Raw genomic sequence first — 6,000 nt, 5'->3', positions numbered from 1 at the left:
ATTGATAATAATTAATTATTAATATTAATTAGTATGTGTTTTAGGCTCGCCAATCTGTTTGATCAGAAGATAAAAGTTCTTGTCCCAAATCAGGCTCCACGGAATTTACAAAGGACCCTCAGGGGTATGATAGGAAGCTCACACTGAGGCAGATATAGTCATAAAGACCTTTTAATAAAATCAATGAAATAGTAAGTAAATGGTAAAATAATCAGAGTTACAAAGTTACAATTGTATTACTGTTATTCAAAAGATACATATAGTAATACAATATTATATGCTGCAAAACTTTGGTTAATATATTCACACCCTATCTTGATAACCTGGTGTTGAAAGACACAGGAACTCACCTCTGGGAGTTCAGGATTCTCACCTCTTGCAGAGGTGTGCAGAGGAAACTAATGCGAAGAGTTGTCAAAGCTAACTTAGAGTTTACTTAACTAACTTAAACTTAAAATTAAAACCTAATAAACAAAACTAAGAACAAAAGTTTAGGGAAACCAAGCTTAGCCTAGTCCCCTTGGAACTGAAAGTTTGAAAAGAAAATAAGTACGGCCCATTAATAGTTAATAGCCATCATGGATGGATAGCATCGATAGTTGAAGATGAAGATAGTGAGGTGGGTCATCTCTTTTATAGGGCACAAGTGCCAGAAATCCTTCCTCTTATGCCCAAATTTCATTCCTCACCCACAGAAATGTTAGGGTACACTTACCCCATAGGCTAGTATGTATGTGCATATTTTTGACATGTACGTATGCACATAAGTTTCCTTGTACTATACCTGTTAAGTCTATGGGTACAACTTTGAAAGAAACCCCTATGCCATTCTTCATTGTCTATTGGTCTAGGTAAAAGGTCTTAGACCTAGGCGTACTGAAATCTATTTAGGTAACAAGATGAAGGTCAGCTTTCTGGGTAAAAGGTCTTAATATAGATATGCTAACTTTGCCTTAGCTTAACATACAGGTTTTTGGCCTGTAGGTCTCTTGCATTACAGCTAAACTTATTTTTAATATACATCTGTAAACCTATTACAATACATCAAATACTTAATCTTATAAGAAAATATATATCTATGCAAGCAAACAGATAAATCCTTTAGGCTACAGCCTGTCCTCACACCGGCTGCCTCCCAGACCTCCTGGCTCTAGTGACAAGTGGAGCCCAGACAAGCCCCCACCTGTGAATGAATTCTCCCTTCAGCTCCTGGAAACCCTGGCTGGCAGGACCAGCTCTAGGCACCAACAAACAAGCACATGCTTAGGGCGGCACAATTCCAGGGACAGCATTCCGGCCACCTTTTTTTTTTTTTTTTTGATTCGGCAGTTGCACTCTTGGAGGGTATTTTGGTTTTGTCCTATTCTAACCACACCCAGTAGCCTGGGTGCCCCAAATGACCAGGGGGCTGGCTTCCCATAGGTTCTATTTTTGGCTGCTAAAAGCACTCTGTCATAGGAAGGAAATTTTGTCCTGTAAAATATATATGAAACTGGAAGTTAAAATTCCTATGGCTTATATCTAAAAGAGTAGTAATTACCAACCACTGTCCTGTTCCTTCTTCAGTTTAAACAGATTCTAATGTCCAAGGCCATGCATCTGCGTGTGAGCTCTTGCTGAGCATATCACAGCCTCTCTTTTGACCTACAGAGTTACTGCACTACTAGTATCTGACTTAAATATTTGCACCTTAAGATATCTGGAGTTCAAAAGGTACAATATAAAGGTAAATTCTATTCTATATTGTTTGTTTATCAGAAGATGGATCAAAATCACTGATCTGTTAGTTTACTGATTGAGTGCATAAATGTCACTGTTGTAAAGGAACCTTGAGAAAAGGCCAATCGTGACCGATTCCGAATGATTGTCCAAAACAAACAGTTGAAATCATAGATGACAGAGACAGAGAAAACCTCTCTGGCTATCTAGCTGTACTCTTGCCAGTGCAAGGCTGCATGCTGCAAGACAAGCAGCAAACCAAGACCAAGCAAATCAAAGCAAACCCAAGGCAAACTAGTCCCCAGTCCATTACTCAGGAGAGCAGTGCCTGATGCATTAGGAAGACAGGATTTCCATGGTGTTAATTTTAAGGGATTTGGATGCCTAGTTCCCTTTAAAATTAATGCAAATTGGTTGTCCTAAGAAGCTTTGACAATCTCAGCCTTCAGTCTTAAAATGTCATTTTTCTGAAATAGAGGGAAGTCCTTTTTTCTATATTTATTACAAAATTATGCTTGGAGGTTATCCTATGTATATGCTGTAGAGAATTAGAAGATGCATTTTGGCTGTGATTATGAATCAGACATACATACTGAAATGGAGGTGAGTGAATAGTACAAGTATTGCTCCCACTTCTAGGTAAGGAATGGAATAGCACATAATCTGTAACAATGCAAAAACTGTACAGTTTACTGTCCAAACGGGCAGGTGGACAAGGAATGGCAGTGAGTGCTTTATTGGCCCCATGCCCATTCTCTGGGTGAAAGTTGGTGGAGATAATACATATTGCTGAGTAATAAAACACTAAGGATCAGATAGGTTTACATTCAGTGCACTGTAGACGATACTTTTATGTGGCATGCACCTTCCAGCTTCCACATAGATAAATTTCAACCCACAGGGGCAACTTGTTTGACTTAACTTAAGAGGATTCATGCAGTAAAATTAAACAGGACCAGACCCTCGCTGGAAGATAGAGGGAGAGGGAAAAGAGCATGTTAAAAATATTCACTACACAACCATTGTGTATGCAAGTCAGCAGTAAATTTGTATGCACAGTGGTTAAAGAGCAGCTTGTTCCTGTGAAAAGATCACCCTTACAATGCTTGAAAGGAAAGGTCTGTGTCAGCTTAATTAACTCCTTGTAAGTGCTAGTAACTTAAGTAAGATCTCCCCAGGAGCTGGTCTAACTTGTGCACCCGGCTTTTCAGAAAATTTGTACAGAGAAACACGAAAGAAATGTAAAAAATGAACAAAGACTGGATCCTGGCATTGTTCTGCTTGCAGAGCTCCCTCTGAAGTTAAATTTTTTATGTGTGGAATGAGAGGTGCATTGGATAAGTAAGGTTAAACAGTGAAGAGAACAAAAAATAGCCAGGGAAGGAAAGGCAAACAATAAGAAGTTCATAAGAAGCAAACCATCAGATAGGAGGAGAGACAGTAGGGCCATTGAAGGGCAAGAGCCTGAAAAGTTAGCACCAGATGAAGCTGATAGTCATTCTCCATTTCAGTAGTTCCACAATCAATAAAAAGTAACTCATTCTGGGCAGGATGGGGAGAAATAAGGATTCCCTCTGTAACAGAGCAGGCCTGTTTGAAATGTTGTGAGCTGAGTTGAATTATAAATGGGTATTCAGCGAGAAATAGGGGGAAGCCTTTGGGGCAATTTGTTCTAGCTCATTAAGAACAGGGATTCCAGGGGCTAATGTCCCATCCATAAAAAGAAACCAGGGAGAATGCAGGAAATAACCTTCAGTTCTGGGCAAGTATTAAAAATACTGATAAACACAAATTAGCTAAAATAAAAATCTCTGCCTGTGCATAGGTGTTCTTGTCCATCTAAAAATGAGGTAATTTAATGCTTGTGAGAGTGAGGCACATTATGAGCCCTGGAGATAGAAAACCTCAGCTTATTCCCAAAGAGGGTACAGCATGGGGAGCAGAAGACCTGGGTGGGGCACATCATGATTTCTGTCCCTCGAGCTGTTAAATAGGAATCCTCTATCCTTTCAATCTGATTTCTGTCTAATCTTAGTTATCGACCAATCTAATCTAATTATTTATATTTTTATAAACTCATCCGTCCCAATGGTATCACTGTGGTGTTAGCTGGGACACATCACAAGTTCCTGTCTCCTACTATTAAGTAGGAAACCTCCTTCCACCATTCCTCTAAGCCTAACACACCAGGTCTGCACACTTTGAGTTAGGGAATGGTGATGGAGACTTGCTGTTTAATATCAAGAAGGGGGAGCTTGTGGCATGCCCCTGCCAGGATCACAATAAAGTGGTTGATAGCCTGATTCCATGGAGGACTGAAGTAATTACCATGAACAGCTCATCACATTAGCACTTGAATCTGCCCAAGTTCTGTGGGAATTCCATGGCCAGGGCATTCTAGTTTTGGCAACATAGTCATTGCTGCCCCACTTGTCTCTCTAATCCTTAGCCTTCAGAAACTACCTGTGGGTACAAGAGGGAGTTTAGTCTCCATACACATTCCATCCTTTCTCCAGTGATGGCCAACAAGCAGGGCTGAATTTAGGGGCAGGCAACCCAGGTGACCGTTTGGGATGTCGGGCTTGTGGGGGTGCTGGGCGCAGGGTGCAGTTTTTGTTGTTAGCGACAAATGGGAAAATAGAATGTTTGAAGTAACATGTTTCAGGTATTCTTTATGTGGAATTTTTCATTCTGGTTTAATTATGTAACTGATTTCTCAAGCAATTTTGATACATTTGGAGTAAAAACCAAACAACTGTAGATATGTTGATACATGGGGAATATTTGGACATCAGTGATAACCTCTACGTCAAATTGGACAACATCTGTCACATTTTGCAACACGGGAAGAACTCTCCACCCAAGTTCTCCAATTTATTCATGATGTAGAGCTGAAAGACACTTTTCCTATTGTGTGGATAGCTTTGAGGATTCTGCTCACTCTGCCAGTCTCAGTTGTTAGTGGTGAGCGCATCTTTTTGAAGCTCAGACTCATTAAAACATATCTTTGATCGACAATGGCCGACAAGAGACTGACATCATTTGCTATTTTATCGCTCGAAAAGGCCATTGGCCAGTCTTTGGATCTCTCTGTTGCTGTGCATCAGTTCGGGAGAGCAAAGGCGATAAAAACGACTTTTGAACTAAAGGACTAGGTTTAACATTTTAAGGCTATCACCTATGGTAAAACACTATTTAATACTGGTTCACCCAATGCTGGTGCACAGTTCAATTTCTTGATTTCAGTTATTCTTAAAAAGTTTCTGTAAACTTAGAGGAAACAATTTTTTTATTTGCTTATATATGGCATGAATAAATACAGATTTACAGATTTTACCATGTAAATTTATCGTCTTATATGACAAGGATATACATGTATGCAGATCATGCCTCAAAAGATATGCAAAAGTTTCACAAATAGAGTGGGGGCACTGAAGAGCTCCTTGGGCCCCACAGGTGAGTTCACACGGTATAACCAGGGGGTGGTGGGAGGACTTCCCTTAGAACCTTTCGCCTATTAGATAGGGTACTCACCCAGGCAGGGCCGGTGCAAGGATGTTTTGCGTCCTAGATGAAACTTCCACCTTGCGCCCTCCCCCCCGCTGCGCCCCAGCCCTGAGGCGCCCCCCCCAGTGGCAGCTCCCCCCTCCGCCCTGAGGCACCTGCCCCACCCCAGCTCATCCCTGCTCCGTCTCCACCATGAGCACACTGTCGCTGTTTCACTTCTCCCGCCTCCCAGGCTTGCGGCGCCTAAGCTGATTGGCGCCGCAAGCTTGGGAGGCGGGAGAAGTGAAGCAGCTCACCCTACCCCGCCTCCTCCTCGAGCACGCCGTGGCTGCTTCACTTCTCCCGCCTCCCAGGCTTGCAGCGCCTACCTGCCCCGCCTCCACCCCGAGCACGCTGTCGTTGCTTCACTTCTCCCACATCCCAGCCTTGTGGCGCCTACCTGCCCCACCTCCACCCCAAGCACGCCATCGCTGCTTCACTTCTCCCACATCCCATGCTTGTGGCACCCACCTGCCCTGCCTGCACCCCAAGCACGCCGTTACTGCTTCACTTCTCCCGCCTCCCAGGCTTGCAGTGCCGTGCCCACCCTTACTTGCTGCAGGTGGCCCTCCCCTGCCCCAGCTCCCTCCACCTAAGTACTGGTGGCGACCGGGGCGGCCGAAGATCTGGCTGCCGCGGTCGCTGCCGAAGAAAATGGCGCCCCCCCAAATCCTAGCACCCTGGGCAAATGCCTAGGTCTCCTAAATGGTTGCACCGGCCCTGCACCCAGGATGT

The sequence above is a fragment of the Gopherus flavomarginatus genome, chromosome 10, assembly GCF_025201925.1.
Source record: "Gopherus flavomarginatus isolate rGopFla2 chromosome 10, rGopFla2.mat.asm, whole genome shotgun sequence".
In the NCBI taxonomy this organism is placed as follows: Eukaryota; Metazoa; Chordata; order Testudines; family Testudinidae; genus Gopherus; species Gopherus flavomarginatus.
Note: the sequence above shows the minus strand (reverse complement) of the source record.